This window comes from Apteryx rowi, unplaced genomic scaffold (genome assembly GCF_003343035.1).
Source record: "Apteryx rowi isolate R43461 unplaced genomic scaffold, aptRow1 scaffold_8, whole genome shotgun sequence".
Lineage (NCBI taxonomy): Eukaryota > Metazoa > Chordata > Aves > Apterygiformes > Apterygidae > Apteryx > Apteryx rowi.
The window spans coordinates 7,164,847-7,191,071 of record NW_020451093.1 but is presented as its reverse complement, the minus strand read 5'-3'; the positions used below and the strand labels follow the sequence as shown (position 1 = coordinate 7,191,071).

General features: G+C 41.2%; 1 protein-coding gene across 12 annotated transcripts in view; it reads right to left on the bottom strand.

Annotated features, from left to right (window-relative positions):
- MBD5 (methyl-CpG binding domain protein 5) overlaps positions 1-25,847 on the bottom strand; it is a 98,811-nt gene extending 72,964 nt beyond the window's left edge. For 8 of the 12 annotated variants that reach the window (XM_026089049.1, XM_026089052.1, XM_026089056.1 and 5 more), the window contains exons 1-2: positions 25,746-25,847; positions 19,801-19,898 (exon numbers count right to left, since the gene is read on the bottom strand). The gene's annotated coding sequence lies outside the window, so the exon portion shown is untranslated. Of the gene's footprint in view, positions 1-3,412; positions 3,530-19,800; positions 19,899-25,745 lie in introns of all 12 variants that reach the window. The other 4 variants (XM_026089048.1, XM_026089050.1, XM_026089057.1 and 1 more) reach the window with 2 other exon arrangements.
- Positions 25,848-26,225: the final 378 nt, after the last annotated feature.

The following is a 26,225-nucleotide window of genomic DNA, read 5'->3' as shown; positions in this document are numbered from 1 at the left end:
TTGATTCCTGACTCTCACCTGCAACTCTTCTTGCTCCTCCGCTTTTTCTCCTCCTCACCACAATTTTGCTCTTGGATCTAATCCCACACATATATCATGTGGATAATCTGCACTTACTATAATCCTGAAACTTCCTCATATCCTGCTCAAATCCTTTCCTGCACATGGTAACATATTGCCCGACATCATCTTAACTCGCTCTCTCTTGCTCCTGTTCCCCCATCCGATTTTCTCCTGGATTCACCCCTTTCCCAGACCCCAAACACCCCTTTATTCTGCAATCAGTTCCATCCAAAAGCATCTTTGCCTTCTTGCCAGGCCTTCAGTTATTCTCCCAGCCCCCTCCTAACTTACTTCACTCCTTTCCATTTCTGTATCTCTACCTCAGTTCCAATCCTATACTTCATTTCTCCATTTCTCTAGTAATTCTCTATGGGGTCTCATCAGGGAAAGCTTGGCCCAATGTATTTTTTTTTCAGCTGCCTCATCTCATTTAGAGGAACATGGTAAGGAAAGCATGCACCCTTCCTTGAGGGATGCGTTTGATGATGTTAGCGCTAACGGGAAACAGAATTCCCAGCTCCCGGATTGACTAGGGAGAGCTGTAGCTGGTGAAGACCATCAGTAAGAGGCACAGCCGTGGGCTAGATTAAGCGACTGATGGATATGAAAGCATTTCTATTCACATTAGGCTTTTTCAGAAAAGAATCTAAAAATGGACAAATAAATAAGCTGGTATTTTGTGCCTGTAAAGAAAAAATAAAGACAGTCCTCCTAATGTACACCTACTCCCTACTTCTTTCCAGGGTTGGCACTGAAGAGCTGTTCTCCCCCAGATCAGACTGCAGGCTGGACGAATTACTCCAGCAGCCCTACTCCCTCAAACCCTCATACGTGACCAGAAGCGTATCCATCTCCCAGGCAAAATTAAGAACCACTTCCCTGGAAATGAGATTTCAGTCACATGACAAAGTATTTTCAAGCAAATGACAAAGGAGAGACCAGAAAGCACGTCTCTTCAGCGTATCCATCTGAAGAGCGACTCACCCCTGCGGTAAGCCTGAAAAAGAGACAAATGGAAATGCACGGGGAAAAATCTAAGCCTACGTCCGCTGAAGGCAAACGTAGTTTCGTCATCTGCTTCCGTGGGGGTTCAACCAAGTCCACACAACTGCTATGGCGGCACGCGGCAACAGAGGTAGGACACACTTTCTTCAGAAGCAGACGACTAAACTGCTAGTTAAGTGCAGCAAAAGTAGAGCAAAGTCTCAAGACGGTGCTGGCTATGTGCTGTTTTAGGTCAGGATTTCATCTCGCTTGCCTAAGGGAACTGTGTAGACAACGTCTGGTTGCTGTTCTCCAGGACGGTTTACCACGTATTTAGGCGCATCTGGTTTCGCAGCGTGACGCCTAACAGTTTGAACAGCAGACGGAGCCCGGGGCACTGCTTGGTTTTCCCGACTTCACAAAAATCCGGACGAGTAAAACCAAGCATATTTAGGAAACATGCTATATAGATATGCCATCTGATGCCCTACTCAGCGAACTAAGAGGTTGCAAGGACTGACATAAGGGCTCTAGGGAAGCCAGGTTTTCCTTCTGGAGAGTGCCATTAGAGCACTTTGGGACGTCGTTATCACGGTGTTTTCTGTCACACCGCTCCACTCTCGCTGTTGGGAAGGCTGTCTCATCCCAGCGGTTTGTAATGGGAAAAAATTCAAGTTCTTTGGAGATGATTGCAGTTCTAGCTACAGCCAGCATAGAAAAAGCATTTTACTCAATGTCCCCTAGCACGAGTCAGTCACAAGTCACCCGATGTCAGAAAGCGATTAACTCGCAGGTATTTATTCAATACCCCAACAAAGATACTCAACAGCGGCAATACTCAAAGCAAGCAAACGGGCGTGAAGCTACAGGAGAGGCAACGGGAACCTTTGCAGCACAGTTCGCCATCGCGCAGCAGCGGCGTCGCTGCCGCGGCGCCACGCAAACGGCCCTCCGGCCCCTCCGCGCACGGAGCCAGCTCTTCGGCAACGCCACGCGTTTCAGCTTTTCTTTTTTTTAATTTGCAGACCGCTACAAATAAAAAGCTCTGCATTTTCCAATTCCCATTTTAATACAGTATTTTGTAATACAGATTTATACATTTAAATTACATGCTCAAGAATAATGAGTGGACAGAGGCATGTAACTGGTTTATTGGTCTGGTTTTCTGCTTTTGTTATGTAAAACAGTAATGATAATTTTTATCAAATAAAAAAAAATTCATATTCTTTTTACTCTGAGCAATTCACCAACGAGAAAGAACAAGGCAGATTCCCAAGCTAACAGTTAGAGGTGCTGATGCATTATGAGGTGTCAGCTATTCATACAGCAAATGAAAAACCAGAGGAAAAATACATTTCATAATAAAGTTATAATAAATTTTCAGAAAGCCGTATCGCACAGTATCATAAATTTACTATGTCTTTGCTTTACTGAGACAACTGAATAACTTCTGGGGGAAGGGGATAAAAACAAAAATAGAAAGAATTGCCTTGGAAAAAAAGCCCCACCTACTGAAAACAGATGCAGTATTTTATCCCACATAAGGCAAGAGAAAGGGGATGGTAGTAAAAGCAAGCATTTAAAGCTGTCAAGGTATTTGACAGTAAAACAACAATAAGAGAAAGTAAAATGGATTTTTACAAAGGACATACAAAAACATACATTGAAGGATAAAGGAAAGATAAGCTATTTTTATACAAGAAAAAAAGAATCCATCAAAATCACAAATTTAACATATTTTCTACAAGCTTGTTATACTCCAAAATCTACAATGTAAATTCAAAATAAAAGGTGCATTAGGTTCTTTGCTTGTAAAAACTTCTTCAGAAAGCAATTCAGTGAACGGCTACATTAATGCTGTCATACAGAGATCAAGAAAAATGCAAGTTTCCTGTGCTACAGCAACTGAACTAATGAATTTTACTAGCTTCAGGTCAGCCAGCTCTTCACATCAGCAGAGCACGCGGAGAAAAAGGATCCCAAACCATTACTTTTAGCAGCAGTTAACAGATAACTGGTTATACCTTGGTTTGGTTTTGATTACAAATTCTATGTAAAATTTGCTCTGCCACCAAAAACAACTGTCAAGCCAAAGAAATTTCTAACACATGACAGGAAAGACTTAAGTCCTCCAGTTGTTAACAAGAAATTAAACACTTCTAATTGCTTTGCAAGTTTTCTTAATTTAGTAATTAAAAAATGCAAGTATAACAGCTGCATAGCTTTGCAATTTTGTATGGATCCAACAGTAGCGAACGACACAGTGTCAAGTGGCCAAATTTAACGAATACATTTTTTTCCTTCTTCGCAGAAATCACACCGTAAGCTTCCCATTTACTCCCTTTTTAGCACGTTTTTGCCCTACCTGGATTTAGGTAACATGAAATAAAGTTCGTGACTCTGCATTTTGGACTGCCCTTCTCAGCTTGCAAAGGTCTCCAAGGCAGAAGCAGGGCGCCTGAGCGGAAGGAGTTAAGGGGAGCTGCCGGCCGACAAAAAAAAAAAAAAAAATCACTGAACATCCATTCAACGAGAAAAACCTGAAATTCCTACCGCATTACGCTAGATTGAAATTGATGGGGCAATCAGATCCCCGAGCAGCTACTAATCCGGTAGATAAAAAGATTTCTATTCGAAGCAAGCACTGAGATATTAACAGCGAGCTGGAGCCAAAGGGCCAAAGCGACTCTTCACCTTAACGTAGACTCACCCGGCTCTGGCCAGCCGCAGCGGGAGCGCGGTGCGCGACTGCGGGCGACCGAAGCCGCCCGCGGGACCCTACGGCCCGTCGCCGTTGCCAGCAAAGGCAAAGCGCCGAGGTCGGGAAGCGAACGCCGCGCGGCGCCCTTCTTGCCTCCTCCACAACGCGTCCAAGCTGGCACCGGCGCAGCCTCCCCGCAGCTCACTAGTTCGGAGCTCTAACTACTAAAAACTGATCCAAACTAATTAGGCGCGTGCCTCATTTAAAGCAACCGAGTGGTTCCACTGCCTTCAAAAGATTACTCATTGCTAGAAGTAATTGAATATAATCTAATTAGATTTTAAAAATATCTTGTGAAGGATGCCAGTAAGTAGTCCTGGTTATGCCCAAGGAGAAATTTTTAGTTAGCTTTTTTGAACATGCCAAAATGGAAACATGACAAACACACTGAAACAAAAGTTGGGACCTAAAAAAGTCATTTAAAATTCTACTCCTTCATCCTCACTTGGGATTAACAAGATGATCAAAAAGTATAATGAACAGGATCTTCACTCGAGGAACTAAAGACTTGCAATCTTATCTTATTGTAATCACAGGGTGTCAGCAAAAACATGATCATACATAAAGGTGCAAAATTAAGATACTGAAGGAAATGGAAGTGTGCTCTAGTGCATTAGGAAATATCTATTTTAGCTACTGCTCAATTTCAGAGAACAGATGAAAACATTTAAAGTTTGGGCAACAAGGATTTTTTTTTTTAATATCAAGACAGCCTGCAAACAGGTAGGTGAGAATACCTTTAATTCCCAGCCAACCTCATACGGCTAGTTTAACATACCAGTTGTTAAAGCGGCAAGGTTTTAAATAGTTACACAAAATATTTAACCGCTACGTTATATAAGAGGAAATATATAAGGAACGTTTCCTAACCTTTACCTAATCATCCCAAAATACGTCTTAGACCATAGTTTAGCACGTATTTATGATGATATGACTTTAAAAGAGTATGGAGACAGCCATGGCTCCACGTCTCATTCCCACTCCTGAGCCACCCTCTCCTCGCTCCAGCACAGCTCCCGCGGGCTTCTGAAACCGCCCCGGGTGACGAACGGCTCAGGGAAGCAGCCGGCAAGCGCACACGCGGACCTCCGAAGCGCGCGCGCGCGCGGTGCCCTTGCGGCCGCGGAGCCTCCCGGCCAGCACCCCCGCGGCTCTGCAAGCCGCGCGGAAGCAGAAGGAAGGGGCACCGATGGGGGAACCGTGGCCGGAAAAGAAAACAGCAGTAGAAGTGCTGGCTTAAGTTCAAGTAAAATTACATCCTAACTTTCTTCGTAACTGAAGAGTTCTCTGCTTTACAGCGTCTGTAATTTCTAGTGGCTTCCTAACATTTTAAATGAATTTGTCAGTAGTCTTTTGGCCACTGAGAGCCAGCAGGTATGAGTAACGGTGTGTAATTCGTTCCTCAATTCCAGTAGCTACAAGCTTTTTGACAGCTGTTTCTTGAATACTTTTAGTAACACATATCTTATCTAGAAGTTTCAGTGCTAGAGACAGTGACTCAAATTACACACAAAACAAGACTTTAAGAAGAGATATAGGAAATAAGCCAGAAATACTTGTAAAGTACCAACGCAATCGCTATTAAAATTAGCATGCAAATGTGTCATTATAATGTAAAATATCTAACCAGGACATACAATGGCAAATGGACATCACCAAAAAAGTCAGAATCCTGCAAACTCAAGTAGCGAAATCGTTTTTAAGCAGAGTTTCAAATAGCCAACGCAAACCAGATGCAGACTTCCGAATTATATACTTTTTGAACAACAAACATCTTCTCTGTTAATCCATCAAATTCAGAAGCTACTTACGCAGCTGGAGCCTCCTCTTGCGCAAGAGGGCTTAGGCACGCTAGAAACACAAAGCAGTGTACATTTACCCAAGCGAAGGATTTCCCCTAAACATCCGCAAGCCTGTAGTAAACAGAAACATTCAGGACGCTTGTGTCTAACCGCTGCAGGCCAGCCCAACTAGGCCTACCAAGGCAAATACAGTTTCTCTTTTGGCACATGCAAGGATTTTAGGCAGCAGGTAACAACGAACAGTTTAAAACAAGCTTCTTCAAGCAAACTTTTGGTTTATTCTTCCAAAGAACGCAAGTAAATAAAAAAGCCATGAGTTCACCCGCACAGCAGCCGTACTGTAACCTAGCATCCTCCCTATCAGCAAGAACTACTGGTATATCCACGTACAAATTATCTTATATTGGTATTTCTTCCCACTTGATACAATTAAGCCATTTTGAGGTAGAGTTAATTTGACAGCGCACAGTAACCAACCTATCCTTTCTCCTTTATCAGTTTCACCTGTTGTTTTAATCCGAATACAAGACCCTACTGCAAACAGTGAACTTGTTGCAACCCTACCGCGAATGGTAGCCTGGGCACTCACAAGTCGGAAAGCTGAAAATACTTGCTTTATGTGCAAATATTAGGGAATAAGCAATTACTCAAGCTTACAGAGCAGCCCTTTTCTAAACCTCAAACCATGATGAAGCTTTTTGAAACTATAGCAACACAATTTAATATACTATACTGCGATGCAGGTGGGGTCACGTTTATTGACATCAGGTTTTGCAGGTATTTCGACTGTCCCTGGCATTAAGTTATTTGACATTCATGGAATCATCCTAGGTTAAGCTGAACAGCAATACGCTGCATCAGGTTGCATTTTAGCAACTACACCACCGCAAGCTTAGCAAGCAATTCAGGATCTGAGATATTTTGTATTACTGCAAAGGCACTGCATATAACAGTTACTGTATGTAATGCTACATCAGAGAAAAAATTACTCTGAATTACAAGTATAGCACTTACGCACGGTTATGAACCTTGAAACCTATCAGTGTGATTTTTCCTCTCTTTTCTCTTTTTAGCTGGCATTGGCACAGGGAGTGCTGGCACAGACTGTTTTCATTTTGCACACAACTAAGACCAGTGCTCATTTCCTGGGACAGTTGATTTAAAATTGGTATGTGCTCTCTGAGGATGCACAGAGTATTTGCAGGCAGGTTCATACACCTCGGAACAGCAGAGCAAGCCAGGGGACGGCATCGAGGACGTGATACCTGGACGCGGGGCTTGGGCTTGGCCTGCGTGTGCAACCTGATACGCCCTACGCTGCTCAGCAGAGGCTTTTTGTTTCCTAATTATCAAATTATATATTCTTTAGTTTCCTTTGTTTTGTTGCATTAAGTAGCTGTTACATGTTTTTGGACTGAATAAGGAAGTGCCAGGGTACAGCATAACTGTTTTGGTGCAGTTTTTGTTTTTCAGAAGGGAGGAAAGGGAACAGACAGACGATTTATTTTTGGCCTCTTTGGGTTTGAACAGCAATGCTAACCAAACACTTTCATTTGTCAGACAAAAAGTGAGACTGGGGTTAAGGTGCTTACTAATAGGTATCAGAGAGCTTTCTGCAGTGTTAGCTTTATTTAAGCAGAAACACGTTAAGCTTAATAGTTTACAAAACGAAAAAGCACGACGGAATTACGAGAGCAACAAGAAGTCACAGCATACAACGGTAAGGTACTGTATTTTAAAAGTACCTGTATAATAACACCAGACCCGTCTATGCTCCTCAGTGAAGCCTCATTCTGCCTCCTCCCACTCTCCCCGCAGCCATCTCCACCTCCTTTAGCGCAGGAAACGTTTCTTCAAGCTGTGCAAAAGGAGCTGAAAGTCTCTATTTCCTAACTCAGCCAGCAGCAATTGCCAGGTACTATGCAAAACCGAAACATGCCCTGCTCAAAGCAGGCAGGTACCGCTCGGGGTCCTGCAGCCCACGTGCGACATCCGACCACGCAGACCTCTAGCCCCAAAGCACTATTTGCTCGTGTCCCACCATCAAGCGCTGTAGTCGTCAGCACACCGGTGAAACACCCAAGCTGTACTTTGTACGGAGCGCAACTCTTCGATGGAGGAGCTGGAGAGATTTTTTGGCACCAGTAGGGATTACAGTGAATTAATAGAGTAAATTAACAGACATGCAGGAAAGTTCTCCTCCGGCATCCAAAAAGTCTAAAGCCATTTTTGGACTTGTACACACGAACCACTAGAACAACAACAGATGAAGAGAGTCTGATTCTTGAAAAGGACTGGCCAAAGGCCTTAAATCTTGTATTCCTGTCAAAATATTTCCAAAGATACCACGGGTGGCATCTAGCAAAAGCCGAGTCCTAAAAAAATTAAACCAGCCTAATTAGGAAGCGAGCTAGCTACACCATTCCATAGTAAGTAGGTATGAAACAACAAAGGTAAGAAGTATATAAGGTGCAAGGCTCCAGAGATCACCAATATCTGCATTTGAAACTATAACAAGATCTTAGCCAGCATAATTAGCAACATGGCTGTATTTAAGGGAGAGGTGGGTAAAAGTTGGACAAAATGCAAGTCTTCCTAATACTCAAAAATTGTCTTCAAGGTGTGGTACTTTTAAAGCTATTTTAGTATATTTTCTTAGTAAGCACAGATGAGGCTTGTGTTTTATTGTCTTCTGCAATCTTTTGCTCCCAAGTCTTTAAGTATTGACTCAGCTTTCTCTTCCCTGAGCTTTAAGAAACAAATCTTGATTTGGTTTTACTGTTAAGCCTGCCCACTGACGGGGAGCGCAAAGGGACCTCCGCGGAGGCACCGGATCGCAACAGCCGTGCACAAAGGCCGGGAAGCGGAACCGCGGCGAAACGCCGCCGCCGAACTGCTCGGGGCAGACGTGGCAGCCTGGCCGGACGCCGCGTGGGAACCGCGCGGCCAGGCAGCGGCAGAGGTCCTCTTCAGCAGACACAGGCCGCCTGGAGAGGCAGACGGCGGCGGCGGCACATGACAGAGATTTGGACAAATCGCGACGTGTCAGAGGTTATCCCGCCATTTACACCGGCCAGACCTCGAGCCCAGCAATTTACTGAATATAAATCACCAAGTTGCAGAAGTTAGGGAAAAAGTCTGCTCAAAACTCGTATTTATTTTCTCTGGAAAGTGCTCTCAAAAGAAGCTTATTACAAAATCTTCAATATTCCCCAGAAGTCTTTATTTATTTATTTATCTTTTATTAGTGCAAAAGAGTCATGGAAATGAAAGACAGACGCAGCTTTAGCATTCAGACAGTGTTCCCTAATGTTGCCAACAAATAGTTTTTATATGGCACAAGTACTAGATGAGTTCAGGGACAGATAAGAAAAATTTAACTGATATGGAGTCTGTAGCCTAGAGCTGGTATTGCAAGACATGCCGTGAAAATACCTAAAAATGTGTCAAATCCAAAAGAAGGACCAGGCATCTCAAATGAGATGCCCATCTAGAATTTGGCAATGAAACACACTTCAATCAACACAGCACTGCACTGCGTGACCATGACCGAACCCCCGCGGCAATTCTGCCATCCGTTTCAACGGAGCCGGGACCTCACTCAGGCTTCAGAAATTGCTATGGACACTGACTGCATCCTCAGATGTATCTACTTTAAAAAACACCTTTTAATCATCACTAAATGACCATATTTAGTTCCACACCGAAACATACAGTTCAATCCTAGATTTAGGTTTTGTACGTTTCTATTTCCACCTAAACAAAATAATTTACTGTCACATCAGTCCACTAAGACTTTTGCACTTTTTTTTCCCTTTCAATGAATGCATCCCACTATCCTGAGTATTATACAAACATGAATCTAAGCTAAAGCTTAGTAAGAAACGTACCTCAAACAATTGCTTTCGGTAGCCCTCCTCCACCACAGCCCTGCTCCAAGAGCCACCTCCCGGCTCCGCGGAAAGCCCCCGTGTCCCCCACGCCCTCCCTCTGCCTCCCCTCCGTTCGGCTCGCTTGCCAGCAGTGCCACCGAGCTCGGGGGCTAAACTGGCTTTAGCATCTTACATACTTAGTTCCGGATGTAGGAAATGATCGTGGAGGAGGAAGAGAGAGACCCTTCTCCCCTTCCAGTCCCGCGCGTAATCCCTCTGACCTGCTCCCGAGCAGACCCCAGGAGTCACTTAGGGCTTTAGCTTCTCCTCCAGAAGAGCTCCGTATCCGTAAAAGACGGACCGGGCCAGGCACAAAAGCTCAAAGCGATTCTGGGCTAAGTCTGTGCTTACGGCCCAGTCTCTAAGTTTACACCAAGGCATTTTTTCTCTATCACAGATTCTTTTTTTTATTATACATTTGGGGCAACAGAAGCCTTAATTTACTTTTTGGCTTCCCCAAATCTCTAAATTCTATTTAACATGTACCACATTCATTCTCATCAGCAATTTAGGGGATAAAGCAGTGAGGCATGACAGTAACATAGCTGCAAACTTAGTACACTATAGATCTATTATATGCTAGAGAACCATAGTGAAAGTGTACCAGACTACATTAATTATCACAGAGTTTAGGGTACCATTTTAAAATAAATGGCTTTCACAGACTTTTCCAAATTCACAATTTTTTTTTTTTTTTGGCTAATAATGCAGGAAAATGCTAAAACATGTACAACTAAGAGAGATGAAAAAAGTATTCTACTATAAGAAAAACAACATGCAACAATACTATCATGAAAGACATTTTAGTACCTATTAACGAAGGGAAAGATTTTAAGTTCTTCTAGATGAAAGGTAGAGTATTATTAATTTTATATAAGAAGCAATTTTTTACTATTATAGGTAATCAAACAAGAAAGCAGTTTTCTAGGTGAAATGATGGGCTCACTATTAATTTCATGCTTCAAAACCAGATCAGGTAGCTTTCAAAAATGCAAACTTTAATCCAAACTAATTCCCCTTTTCTGGGAAAAAGTGTGATGGCCTGCATATTGTAGGAGGTCAGACAACGCAGTCAACGTTGTCCCTTCTGGCCTTCAAATTTGTTAGATTTCCCTTACTCTCCATTAGATATCCCCCCAAAATAGACCTACCTTGGTCAGAAAAGTACCAAAAGCAGTGGAGACAGAAGACACAACTGAAGAAGCTATGTTCAATTAGAATACACTACTTCCATCTTTACACACTTCTATAAAAGAAGTATTTCTAGCCTGAAAGCATTTTATTATTAGCTGTGCTTTACTGTTCTGCAAAAATAATGCAAGTTTGTGCAGTAAGCGTGTGTCCGTAGAGCTCGCTTCACTGGGGAGAAAGGCGGGAGTCGGGAGGGACGCAGCCTGAATTAGTACCAGCTGATACGGTGCGTGGTCCAGCTGCCCGGACCTCGCTGCTTGGCTTCATCTGCTTCTCCCTACCCCATCGCTGCAGCTGCATCCCGCTCGTCCATCGGTAATTACAAGACATCTTGGATGTCTGCGTGTAACATGTATTGCATGTTATGAATGACAGAGTCCCACACACTTGATACAGTGGATGTTTAACTTATTTTTTAGTTAAACTGGAAATTACAAGCTTTTTTGTCAAATTTATCAGTACCTTGTTTTTGAAAGACAGCATGCTAAAGCAGTGACCCATTTTGATAACAAGAATCTAGAAAGCTCTTTCTTATGTCCTAACAGGGCAAAAACCCCAACGATTTCACAAGATCTTTGTGCGGCCAAAATGAAACGTCAATATTCTGCTCACATGCTGAATACAAGGCTCTTTTTTTGTAGTTTTTTTTTTAAAGGAAAGAGACTAAACAAAAATGGGGTATTAATCAAACGGGCGTACTCCCACCACCTTTAACACGTCGGTAAAAGCTGTGTTAGGTAAGCCATTTGAAAAGTATGCAACTTCCAAGTACCATCATCCTGAGGAAGGTGTCCCAATTCTTTCTAAAAGACGACACCGTAAAAAGAACCGACTTCTACAGGACTACAGGTATGCAGATAAAGTATCGTGGCTATCCACAGTCTTAATACTGTTCAGGACAGATGGAAAAAAAAATCAGCTGAATATTGGCAATGTGGCTTTTTTTTTTTTTTTTTAAGTAACATATTCTAACGCAGTGATATGCTGATCTGCTCCACTAGCAAATACATAGTTTAGTTTCACAATACGAACGAATTTACGAAGCATCTTAAAACGCCCCTCTGTAGGAGCAACTGTACTCTTCTCTAGCATCACTGGTTCCAAATGATTGTTTGCCAGGGATCACAACCAATTTTAATAAATACTAACCTGATCAAGGCACATGCATCAGTTTCTGCTGATAAAAGTTACAGACAGGCCACACGGTTTGCTAAGATTTTTAAACTTTAAGTGGTATAATAGCAGTTAGAATGATATTTGAGTAAAATGACATATTGATCAATCTTCCATACAGACAAAATAGTATACCAGTATTAACCAAGTTAATGTTGAATTCATGTTTTTCGGCTAGCAGACAGTTATCTAACCTTCTGCAAGTCAATGGTAATACTGGCATTAAACTTTAATGAAGCAAAGTTTTCTTACTTTCTCCAGCTGTGAAATTTCACACTACACACAAAGTACTAACTCACTTTACCAAGATCTCTTGAATACACACTTGGGGTTTGCAAATCCATAAAGAAGCCAAAAGTTGGCAAGCAACCAATGGCCAAGCGCTCCCTCTCCTTCCTAAAAAATTAACACCTTTATTCCGAGTTGTTCTTAGTACAGCATGGAGAGGTTGCGTGGGTCAGTCCACAGGGGAGCGTACTAAGCTGCTCTGGAAGACACTGCCCTCTTTCACACCTGCAGCAAAAGCCAGGACTTGGACTAGTGTCCTCAGACTCCTGTATCTATCCGTTGAATTTGCTTTCAGAGTATGTAATGATACTTCTTCAAGGGATGAAATCGCATATTCATGTGCCTTGGGTATATGTTTTTCTTCTATACTATGAGAACGCAATATAAATTGAAATCTACTACAGGAGAACTTCATTCAGCACCATGAGCACCTTCCAACCAGACCACCTACGTGCCGGGTTATTCCGGCTGCCGTTATGCCTACCGTCATCGCTCATTTGCCCGCAGAATGCTGCTGTACCAATGTCGCCCTCTGTCACTCAAACGCTTGAGGTGTTTGACATACAAAGAAGATTAAAGGGAAAAAAAAAAGATATACACCTTACGTCTTGTAAGTATAAATGTCTGCATTAGAAGGCAGGAAAACTTCCAACAGAACTTGTAGAGTAAGAAGAAAAGCTGCATTAAAATTATCTACGTGAGGTTTGATTATATACTGTTTTTCTTTTTCTGCCTTTTATTGAAGGTACACAGTCATAAACCGCGACCAGGTCTGCTGTTCCATTTCCTGCTTCCATTTGCCAGAATAGCAAATAAATCAGAATTCTGTTATGTATCTACCTTCTCATAAACTATTTTCAAATCAGAAATAACATTCAACAATGAACATTTTAATTTTATTTATCAATAATATAAAAATAACTGTATCCCTTTTTTCTAGCATTTAAACAATACGGATCTGAAATACAGGGCTGTTACTTTGAAATTCATTCTGGGATCTACGTCCTAAATAGCTTTAGTTCCTGTATTAAGAACTCAGACAGATGAAGTTGGTTAAAAATAGGTATTTTCATTATTCCTAATACCTTACAAACAAAAGCTTAGTTTACCAACTCTTTTCATGAGCTCAAGTACTTTTTCCCCTCCCAGACTTGTACCTACTGCCTTTCATACACTGAAGATAAAAACCTTAACAAATTTAAAGAATCCTTTGAAATGATGTAATTTCAGCTTGGGAAATTAAGTTAAAGGAAACTGTGGCAACCACATACACATCTAGGTGAAAATCTTCTCTCATTAACATCTTTCAGGGATGTGAGAGAAAAAAAAAATAAAAAAAATCCTGTGCCGGATGACAATTATGGAGTATCATCACAGTTTTTCAGCGGAGAATGGTTCTTCTCTTCAGAAATTCTGCATGACTGTGAAATTAAAAGCATCACTAGTTTGGATTTTAAAATGTTTCGCTAAACTGGGATCCTTCCATGTGAAGAGACAAAGATGTTTCTGAGATCTGTGGAGGTTGATCTGCAGGTATCAACTTCTTCCTTTAACAGAAATATGCTGATACAGGCCAGTTAAGAATTTGAACAGTTATGACTGTTTAAAGATAAAATAAAAACAAAAATTAGACTGTTTCATTTGAGAGCTGTTCCTTCTCATTGCAGGAAAAGCAAGTTGCAGGTACACGCTGCAAACGGGAAGTAACGAATAACTTTGAACTGGTTCTCTATCTGTAACCACAGATCTATAGATTTTTATTTTTTAAATCACTGGGTTTTTTTTAATTAATTTTTTTCATTTGTCTTTTGTCTCCAGATTAGCATTTAGAATAATATGATTAATTCCCCTCACTATTAAACAAGGTGTTTAAAAAGACTATGCTTATTTCTTGAGCAAACTAAAGAGACCGGCTGGACCGACCGGCTTGCACTGAACGTTGCCTCTACTTGTGCATCAAATTGCAGGAACCAGCGGGATGAGGTCAGACCAGAAGGGGATAAGGAGCGGCGATCCAGGCTGAACAGGGCCACTCCAAATCAGGGCTGTGGGCAAAGCCTTGGAGCGCCGAGGGTTCATCCCTTCCCCCCGCTCCCCCGGCGGGATGCAATTCTCGCGTAGCCGGAGCCGACCGCGAAGCATCTCGGCATGACAAGGGGCCGGGGGCCACCGGCACCGAGAAGAACCTAACCGCGGTCGGGGTCACCAGCACCAGGAACCCAACCCAACCGCTTGCCTGAGGAGAAGGTGCCGCAGCAGAGAAATCCTCCTCTTGGGAGAGTCTTCTCTTTCTTTTAGACTAGCTACCCTTGAGTTTCTTTTTAGAACATTGTTTTTTTAGACGGAATTATGAAAGCAAATTAGAAGACCTCAATTTGGTTTGTTGTTACAACAGAGAGGAATTATCCTGTTTAAAATACTGCATTCTACATGCGTTTTTCCTTTATATATTTTTTCTAATTAACAAATAACGATGGCAGATCGATGATCTGTTATTTTAAACAAGTAGGTCTTGTAGAGAAAACAAAAGAGGACCTAGCTCAATTATCACAGAAATCTCTTGATGTATTACAAGAAAATGGATATTTGTAGAACTTTCTAAACTCATGGACTGAGTTAATAATAAAATACACACACCTTCTGGAGACATACAAGTTACTGTGATATGATACCAATCCTTAAACAATTAATTCAAAAGCTTTGCACATGTGTATCGAGCTTTCTTTCATTAAGAAAAATGATTTAAAAAGGGAATTTTAACAGTTTTGCTATAAAATTATCAGTCTTACAGAGACACAAATAATTTACCTTAGAATCAGAAACTTTTACATTATTTAACTTTGAAATTCCAATTAAACCACTAGGCTTGATTAATTTAGTAACAGTAAAAATGTGTGGGAATATTTACTTTTCTTTGGGGCGCTCTCTGTCCCAATTTTTCAAAACAGAAAGCTCCTGTAGTTTGCAATATTTATTTCCAGTATCTGTTTCAAGAAGCAGTTTAAAACATCAGCCCACATTTGACTTGAAAAATCTTCCAGAATGACCAGCTGGAAAACAAATGGGGACCACTGAAAGCAAACAGCCAAAATGTATATTTTTAGGTCAGTCCCACCCTTCTTGTTCCTGTCAAATGTGAATAACTCAGCAAAAGAGGTACAATATTTTTTGCTGAGACAGACACTTACCGCTTAAATTGATTATATTTAAAACATATTCTAAAATTTGGCTGAGAGTAGAGATATAGAAAGTATAAGTTCCACTTTTTTTCAAAATCCTTCAAATAATTTCTGCAGAAGTGGCTTTTGAATTAAGTAGGCTTCCCTTTATTAAATTTAAAACAGCATAATTAGGTTATATCTTGCATTAGAGAAAATAACTTTGGTTTTCACAAAATAAATACCATTTCATATTAAAAGATGAGAGAGACAGAGAATTGACTGTTCTCAGAAATACATTAGGGCCTCAGAAAAGACAACTGGACTCCTTGGTTTTAATAACAACTCAGGAAAAATTGTCTGTCAATCTGGACTGCAGACAGCTCCAGGGAGAAAAATGATGCAACTGTGCTCCTTTCCTATCTTAGAATAATTACTATCAAAACATTAGTAATGACACAGTTCTAAGACAAACTATTGAGAGCGGCACTGTGTGCGCAATGCCAAGTCATATATTATAGACTTCAGTGTAGTTAAACAGCCTTATAAATTCTAAAGTTTGGATAGCGTGAGGCCCGCTTTTGTACAGTGATATATCACGGATGCCAGGATTATGCAGCTCAGAAAGTTCCCAAAGACTATGCGGCTCGCAGCTGGAGACGGCGCACAGGACTAAACACCACTGTCACTTTTATCACACAGTATAAAATCCGATCTAGCTACTAGAATTTTCCATGTACCATTTAAAAAGATAAAACACATGAAACAGATGTTAGGACCGCCTATCCATCTTACGCTTGCATAACCAGTTTCCTATTTTATTAATGCTGTATCTCTCTGATATATTTTTGCATCCTTCTGCATGACTAAAAAGAAACAAAAATTATGAGAACTTGTAACGTATAGTTCTGGTTTCTTTCACACGCTGGAACAAATAGTACAAACCAATAAGCTGCATCTCCATTTATGGATAAGAAAATCCAGCGTTCACGTTAAGATGCTATACGAACACTAAAAACATCCCTACATTCCATGCTCTCTTCTAGTGGACAGCCTAAAGGTTGACATGCACGTTTCTTGAAATGCAAATTTTTAACGTAGGCACGCATCATGGCAAGGACGCACGGTTTGGCAGAGAGGGCTGATCTTCGCCCTAGGGCTGCGTGCCAGCAGCGCCCGGCAGCAGAGCCGGCACGCTCAGCTCTCCAGGGCACCTGGCAGTGCCGCAGAGGAGCCCGGGCCCGGAGGGGACGCGCACCAGCTGCCCGGGGCACAGGCACGAAGATAGGCCACTTCCCGCGTCCGGCTGCGCAGGCATTGCCCTCAGCGACACGGGTGTAAGGCTGGAGCCAGAACGGAACTAATTCGGGAAGGTAAGTGACATGCCGGAAGGCTGCGTGAGAACAGAAAACGGACCTGGAATAGAAAACAGCTGACATTGGGAATCACTTGGACAAGGCAGAAAGAGAAAATGAAGACAAGAGAGAGAGATGTGGAAGAGACAGGACATGAGACATGCAAGGGGCTAGGACACAAGTAAAAACGGCTCAGGATGAAACTGGTATTGGGAACACAGGAGAACAAAACTAGGACTAAAAGGCAGTGCCCAGGCCAACAACCCTTTCAATTCCTAGGCTTTGCGTGAAGAATCACAGCTCCCACTTTCCCGGCTTGACGAAAGTCTTCATGGAGCGAGCACCCCAGTTCTGCACTCACTGTAAAAAGCATGTGAACCCCAGCAGCCCATCAACAGAGGCGGCAAGAAAAGTTCATAGAACGAATATGTTTCTGCAAAATGTCTTGGGCTTCACAGGCTGGGTTTGGCTACAAAGTCTTAGAGAAAACCTGTTGCTAAAAGGTATAATAAAGCGCATAAGCAAATTCCTAACTCTGTCTTCAGAGCAAAGTTAGCAAATTGCACAATACAGAAGATCTGGAACCATGAACAATTAAAAATACTATATAGCCACATACTGATTAAATGCCATCTATTTAGTGCAAGGATTTCCTTTTATGGGGAAAAACAGCACACTATCATATAATTAAAGACTGCATGATAATGCAGGTACAAGTAGGTGAACCAAGGTCACTAAGGTTTTGAAGTATTAGACTGCAAGCACAGTAATGCGTATTAAATACAAAAAGCCCCTACATTTAAAAATAGATCAAATGGAATAGAAACAGTGTCTGCACATACTTACACAGCTGTGAACAGTTTAGTACTGGTAGACAAAAAAAGTGCAAAGTAAGAGCTAAGTTACAGAGAATAAGGGCTAAATGTTTTTTGGATTTAGTCAGAAGCATTCTGAGGTTTACCCACACGTATATATTAAAACTTTAAGGAAATAACCAGTTAAACATTAACCTTACAGAAAGAAAGACTTTCCCTGTACCAGTTTTTCAGATACAATAAAGGATTCTTCTTAACCCAAATGCAAACTTTTATCCCCAGTTTTCCTTCATCAAAATCTGGGAGTTCCCCCTTTTGGAGCAACTAAAAGCATACTCAAAAAGCCATCCTTGCAGGAAACAGTAACAACAACAGCCAAAAAAGATTTAATCTCACCATGGCACAGGTATAAATAATCTCTCAGCTCAGTAGAATTTATCTTTTAAATAAAAAAGGTCTTCCATTCTGGGGTTCAAAAAAAAAAGGAAAAAAAAAAAGAAAAGGAGAAAACTGCCTTCCTTTCTTTCTTAATTTGAGCTTTCCTCAAACAGCTACTCTTTGTTTCCTTATTTTAGGTCATGTAATTCAGTTATGCATGCCACACTCTTTAACTATTTCCCATCTGCTTTTCTCTTATAAAAATCATTTGGAAGCTGAGAAAACCTAGAATGATCCAAAAGCTAATAAAACCAGGGCTGCATTAGCTCAGATACATCTGCCAATGACCACTGCATATGGCAATATATGTTTTAGTATCCTTGCAGTCAAACCTGGGCTGGAAAAAAACAAACAAAACAAAACAAACTAAAAACTCCAAAGTGAAAAAGTGTTATTACAGGAAAACTCCTACTTATATACAAAAGATACTGAACAGACACTAACACAAATGCATCACAAACACTAAATAAATAAATAAGGTCTTTTATTCTCATAGGATAGAAGGGAGACGCAGAACCTTGATCCCGTGCATCCTGGACCTGATGCTCCACTAGGCTTGGCCTGAGCTAACTACTTCATTCCAAAGATTTTCAATTCATGCTGCTTGAAGAATCAGTAATAAAGATCTGCAGAACAAGCTCTTCCCCAGCAGATCATGGCTGCCCAGAGATGCGGAAAGGAAGACCATTAGTTCAGTACACCGCACAAACTTTGCACTACGTACATCACTGGGCTGCATTGCATGGCCTCGCGCTGCAGGTGAGAAGAGCATCGACAGCGGCACAGCGCCCCAACAACGCGGTGAGTTTTATTCTTCAATAAACAGCTCATGAAAGCTATCTGAAGTTCAGATTTTGGGAGCTAAATAACTTACTCAGGAAACGAAGACCATTCAAAAGAATTTTATGCACTTTATTTCAGAAAGTCTAAGAGGTAGTTGCTGTATTCAGAAGTTCAAAAATCAAGCTGTACCTTCGTTTTGGACCTGTCTACTAAAACGGAGAAAGGCAAATATGCAGATTTCAAGTGAATTAAAGTGCCCCATTAGGAGTTTAATTATATTCTGGAATTATGTCTTAATTGGTTTGCTTATAGATGAGCTGTACAGCTAACCAAAAATCTACTGCCATATAATCATCACTAAATTTCAGATATTGCCATATGTAAATTTAACAGTAGATAATGAGTGGGAAAATTAGCTCTATTTCCATAACAGATACAATCTTCTCACAATATTACCTGAGGTGTTTTATACAGTTAGTTTTAGAATAAACAGACAAAAAATACACACGAAACTATTCTGAGTATCTGACGTATTTTGGTGATCAGAGTCCATATACTCAAAATAAATAGTACGAGCAGAGACATGTCTCTAACTAACACCTAATTAAAATGAAGTCACATTTCCAAAATCCTACAGAAAACTTTAAGAGACCAATCACTGTATCTTATTTTTGTGTTGCTGGCTATTTCTTTTCCACATAACTTTCATTTTTTCAAGTAGCAATCCCCACGTCTAACTACACTTCATACTGCAACATATAAGGTATTCCTGGTTATGATCAGTATCACACACAGATGATGCAAGTGATCAGCGGTACAAAAAACTCGGGAAGGATAAGGACTGCCATAGTAAATGCAGAATCACCAAGTCAAGGATTCATATTTTTATAACTAAAAGAAGGAAAAAGATCCAACTGCTTTCATATAGCTCATTTTTCATATTAGTTATTAAAAAGCTTAAAACTTTCAAAAGTGAAACCAGGCTAATATTCTTGAAGGAAAAAAAAATCTAACTTATTAGTCATATATAAGTATATAACACAGATATTTTACTCACCTTTGCTGTCTAAAGGAAACAGATTTCAAACATCTTCTCTGTAAATGACATATTCTTCAGTATTTATACCTCCATTGACCACCATCGTCAATAAGGATCTGTAAAAATCCACCACAAAACAGTACATAAGCCAGGTCAGTTGCAACTATACTTAGGATTTAAAAAAAAATTGTATTTATTTATATATTTATTTATTATGAAGGCACAAACTACAATTGTACCTTGTATACGATATATTAATTTACTTAGTGCTTTTAAAAGCAAATGGACAAGCACTAAAGCTATTCCATCAGAAGGCATTTATCTACATGAGTCACAAAACAATTACTCTGCATTAACATATTTAAGATTCTAACTAGAGCAAACTGGGGAAATTCACTGTTATCATACCAAAATAACAACAACAACCACCACCCATGAGTTAGTTAAAGATTATATAAGACATATTAAATACACAAATCAATATTGAAGAATGCTATATGATATGCAATAATAAACACATTTATTATGAAAAGTTAAAATAGCTCCCTAAACTCTGAAAAATCAAATTAAAGATAACTTCAAGACAAGGCCCCTAAAAATGCCAGCTGCAGTTTTAAACGAAAAAATGCCATTCACTAACATAACCATACAGTGCCATTGGTTAGTACTGGTTTCCCATTTCAGAACCACAAATATAGGAAAATGAATTAAAAAACAGTAAATGTCTGCACTTACGGTAATGTCAGAAACCAGATGAACTAGTCTAAGTATGTTGAAGCGTATTAACTTTACTTCATTTGGAAAGTAACTTAGGCTAAAACGCCCAAGAGTTACACACGTTAAAGCCTCAGTTTCTCTCAGCAAACCGGAACCCACTCGACTATATTACAAGCACGACAGCGTTTTGGAGAACGCTCCCCTAGCAAGGGGACTGCAGCGGGTAGCTCTGCCCCGCAAGGCAGACGGAGCCTGACAACGGCCCTAAGCCAACGCAACCCTCATGTACACGCCTGACGTTATGTATAAAATTAAGCTCCTCCGCCGGTGCCGGTGTAGCCTAATATATGCTGCAATATTCTTGAACTCTTTTGGTCCTGATTTAGCAATAGGAGCCATTAACTATGAAGTTAATTGAGTTAAAAAAAAAAAATTCTTCTCCTAAGTAATTTTTCCCTCTGCTCAGTTGATTGGGCTCGGTTCGCCTTTTCTCAGGTTAAGGAGGAGCCCAGCTTCGAGCGGAGGCAAAGGAAAAGCCGCCGCCGCCGACTCCAGAGCACGCACGATCCGATCGGCACGGGAACTTGGGTTCAAACAGGCCGTTCGCTCATCCTGGAAGGCGCTCCGTTTTTTACAGCCCATTTAGCTATTTCTTTGCGGGCCTGGAAGAGGCGATGGCCTGCGGCGAGGGCTTTGGCGTGGGAAGGCAAGGCTGAGCGCGCCAGAGGCTTCGCAGGACCGCGGCCACTCGCTGCCGCGCGGACACCCAGGCCGAGCTAACTACCCTTAACGGCACAAATGCCATGTTTCTGCCCTTCGCCCGTATCGGCCTCAGCTTTAGGGCACTGCTCGATCCGCTCTGCCCATGCTTCCTTCTTCGGAAGGAAATCCAACCCCTGAGGTTTCACCGCTGCAGAAGAAACATCTCCCAAATCGACTTCATCCTCAAAGCAGCAGATACCCGAGGCTCAAGCGGGTACTTGCTCCTCATCCTAGCGCCTCCAAAAATCTAAAATCCTTGTAGGAGAGTAACCGTCACACCAGTCCCGAAAATAAAACATAACAGTTGCATACACTACCATGAATATGCTTTATTCCCCCCTCCCCCCCCATGAAAATCTTAGCAATAAATTGGCTGCACATTGGGCCTTGACGCTTGCCAAGCTTGGCGTTGATGGATTGGTACAGGGGGAAAGTCCCAGATCCGGAATGACCCTGTTAGGGGATGAAAAAGCCGCCGTGGGGGAACGCAGCGCGGCACTGCCCCAGCGGACCGCCGCTGTCAGATGCGGTTCACCATGGGGCTGAGGGGGAGCAGAAGAGGCGAAAAAGTGTTTTTAAATAATCGAAGCCTAACGAAACACCTTGACGGGCAAAACAAACAGGCAGACAACAAGTTTTGCTGACAGGCAGCTCATGATCACAGCCGGACACGATGAGGTACCGAACGCTGTTGCTTTATGGTAAGCAGTAGGGACATTGCAAACGAAACGCTTAAAAACCCAGCACTTTTACTTCAATAGGTCTATATTTGGTGCGGTCATGACATACGCTTCTTTGGTTAGCTACGATAGGCTTTGGGTGCGTTTCACTTGTTTCATACACCAGCCCAACAAACTCAGAGGAATAAACTGACGCAGAAGCAAAACCAGATCCCTCAACAGGTCTGTTCGGTAAGTTCTGCCGGTGGGACGTTCATCGCTGGTAAGTGGAAGAACACCTTCAGACGACTGCATCGTGAGAGCAGAGCTGCCCCGAGAACCCAAGAAAAGTCTTTTTTAGACAGAGAAAATGTAATACGGAGCAACTGCAGGGAAAGAAACGTCGCATGTCACCGTAGCATTTTAAGAATTAGTTTTCGAAGCGTTTCAGAATCGGTGGTTTGTTTCCCTACAAGCCACCTTGCGCACGCAGTTAGGTGCTGAGACAGTCTATCAATCGCCCTTCAAACCTGGCCTTCAATTTTCTTAAGTTGAATCTTACCCCAAACTCCCCAGATTTTTTAAACGCTACTGCATTGATTACCTTTTCTTTTTGCCTGCTGCATAAATCACTCCCACTATGTCTTCTATATATTAGCAGATGACTATATTTTCTTTTTTTGTTGGCACTGAATTGCACAACCAAAATCCAGATATTTAAATTCTGCTCCCATTGCAGACGTTATTTCTGATCTTTTTGGTCTTTTTCTCATTCACAACAATGGCAATAATTGTAAGGATACAATTAATTTTGTTCTCACAGCCTTAAAGGAATTTTGAACATCACTACAGGGGAAAAAAAAAAAAATTCTTCTGTGTTAATACCCATATGTTTCAGGAGAATATTACAAAGCTCTTGGGACTGGTTCATTTTACTAAGGGTAAACACCCGTGTTTGGTGATTTTGTTCTTCATATGGCTTTGTGATCCTTTTCTTAACAGCCAGAAGGAGTCAGTACAATCTCAGCTTCAATTAATGTGAGTTTACCAATGAAATTAAAACATTACTTCATTTTAATAACACATAATCTTATTTACAATTCCTGTTTCACATATGTCATCTAACACTGACGCAAAAGAGGAAGACAGTTGCAAGGCACTAGAAATACAGGGACATTCCTAAACAGGTCTCATATTAGAGATTTTCTGTCTACCCCCCCCCCCCCCCCCCAAAAAAACCCAAAACCAAACACCCCCTCCAACTATATTCTGAATTTTTTTAAACTCTTGAGCACCTTGCTTTGAATGTTGTTACTCTGAATATTCTACAGAATAAAGAGTTGGTTCTATAAGATTTGCATACTAGTCTGGTGCCAACCCACAAAACATATGTCTGTGCTCAAATGCAAGAATCTGTTTTGATTCTTTTTTTCCTTCCTGGACAGGGAACAAAACAAATGAATCTTCTTCTGAGATACTAAACTTGCTCAATCCCCAAATACATCATGGTACATACAACCAAAAGAATATTTTGGTTAATTTATTACCAAACAGCAATTTTGAAGAAGATAAACTGAACACATCATAATAATCATTCAAGGTAAATGCTCAAAAATCATTTGGGAAATATAATATATTGTTTGTAGACATTATTATTTACACCCATGGGTGCTACTGAGTCTTAAAAATAACAGATTTATTTTTTAACCTAAATATTTTATAGCATAGCTATGTAAAAACATCAATATGTTTTTCTAATGTCATTACCTGAATGCTTAGTTCCTACTGTAAATAGTCCTTTGTACCCTATTTTGGCCATCTTTGGGATAATGCAGATTTTCTGCTATTAATATTATTGACCTAGCAGCAGGAAGTATTGTTCAAGCATTTTACAAAATAACTGAAACTGAGACGCGTACAGAGTAGATTTCTGAGCCCACTACCGGCTCTCTTCAGGTCGGCCTTCGGGCCTGTACAAGCTCTGAGGAAACCAGGGTTGTGTGGGCTCCGACATCCGTCCCCATCCACCCCCCCGGGGGCTTTGCTTTTAATTAGAGCACCATAAATGCAAACAAAAGACACTATAACCTCAGGAATTAAATATTTGCATTTGCTTCAGTGAATCAGCTTCTTGATAGAGCCAAATTTTGCACAGGCAGAAATCAAAAGCAACTGCAATCAAGTTAAATGTGTTACTTTAAATTACATACGTGTAAAACGTGCCTGAGCTTCACACAGACTTCCACACATAAAAGGAACCCATTAGCTTGAAGGGGTGCAGAATTTGAGACCATTTTGTTTCAAATAATGGACTATATGGAAGAAGGGCTACCACAGAAGTGCTACAAAGGCTTGCAACTCCTATCAGTCGTTTGCCTCTGGGAGATACGTTTTTGTTAGTTGTAAGAGAAAATTTACAGTCTGATGAAGATTATTTCATGTCAAGATAAATGTACAAGGAGAACGTTAGAAACTTGAGTATACACAAATATTAGAATATCTGCATGCAGTTATACAAGGATAAATCAGTCTCTTCCAAATTTTAGCTCTTTTCTGTGTCTTTTCTAAATGTTTGAAGTGACAAATTTAAAGGATTGGTAGATTTGAAAAACACTGAATGGATCTTTGTTATTTTTACATCCACAAACACATATCACATACCGGTGAACGCACCTGACACGCATAGTGGAAGACAAAGAAAGCAACTGCAACAAGCCTTGCACAAAATGCACTGCAATCTAGAATAAGGTTAAATTCTCGTATTTTATGATCCTCAAGACAACTCAGCTCAGCTGAAAAGGCATACCTCTGAAAAAGGATTAGGAGGAGGAAGTCTGATTTTCTTTTTTTGTTTCACAATGATGCAGAAAAGGCAGTCTCAGTTTTTTAAATTAATATTTTAAATAAAAAATAAACAAAACAGGTCTGTCTTATCTTGTTTTTGTCAAAGAACAGCAAGTGAGAACTAATGAGATCACACAGGAGACAACTTTGCTCCAGTATTGTTCTATGAATGAATTTCTTCCTGCTTTTGGCCATTATAAACCATTTTATTGACACCAATGTAACTGAACTGTCTGATAGGCATTAGGAAAAAAAAAGACATTTTTACTAAAAATTTGAAAGCCTCACTACTTTTATCATTGGTAAACTGAAGCAGCTCAGTCTTCACAGTTCTCCAGAACACATTTCTGGAAGAACCCTCCTCCCTCCAGTCTGAGGGACCCATTAAACTACATTATAAAGAAATCCCATTTCTTTTCCAAATGCAAATATCTTTCTCTCCCTTACAAGTTACTTATAAATACTTATTTAGCAGCTCAAGTTTCTTTAAAGCTGAACAGTGTAATTTCTTCTACAATTAACGAAAGCAAAATTCTCCATGAAGATATATTTTCATTTAAAACACCTATTTGTCTCTTCAATGCTCAAAGCCAATGTCATATTGTGTAATGGGCAACCATCTCCTGGAGTACCGTAGGACTTCAGGTCCTGCATCTAATGGAACTAAAAACATATTTGAGCTTACGTAAGGGGTAGGACAGAAACACAAAAAAAACCACAAAACAAATCCAAACAAGCCAACAAACAAAAAAACGCTCTACAACTACTCAAGCTCTGCAGAAGATCTCAGGTGCCCCCCTCGCACAAAACACACGCGCCAGATTCTCCCACAGCACCATTCCCGGACACGTGATGGCTGGGATCGTCCTAGAAACAATCTGGACTTTTCTTCTACGCTGTTATTTGATACGACCTTAACAGGAAAGCATGCTCCTAAAGCTGGAGAGCTTAAAGTGAGTACAGATGTTATGACTCACTCACCAGAGCATGAGGAAGCTTTTGCATCAATTTTCTTCACGTCTCAGGCAATCTTTGAACCAGGCTGCCCGCCGAGGATCTGCACGAGCAGCAGCGCTGGGAAGATGAAGACGGTGGGGTTTAAGCTGAGATCAAAACGTCTGAGATCCTCGGGGAGGGGGGGGGAGACAAAGCAGGAAACTCCGAGCGCTGGGAAGAGGAGGAAGACCAGGAAACCCGGCAGACTGGCCGCGACGCTGGAGGGGGACCCTGAGGCGGTAGCGAAGAAACTGGAAGAGCCCTGTCGCCGTACGAATAGCCCAGAAACTGGGAAAGATGAGAGGAGGGCAGGGGCCCCGACTCAGGCCGGCGAGATGGGGCAAGGCGGCGGCGGAGCAAGGGAAAAGCCCAACGCCGCCCCGGGGCAATTACTGTCCACAGCAAACTGAGCTGTATTGCAATAAACACTGCAACACATTTATTATTAATCTGGCCTATCAAGAG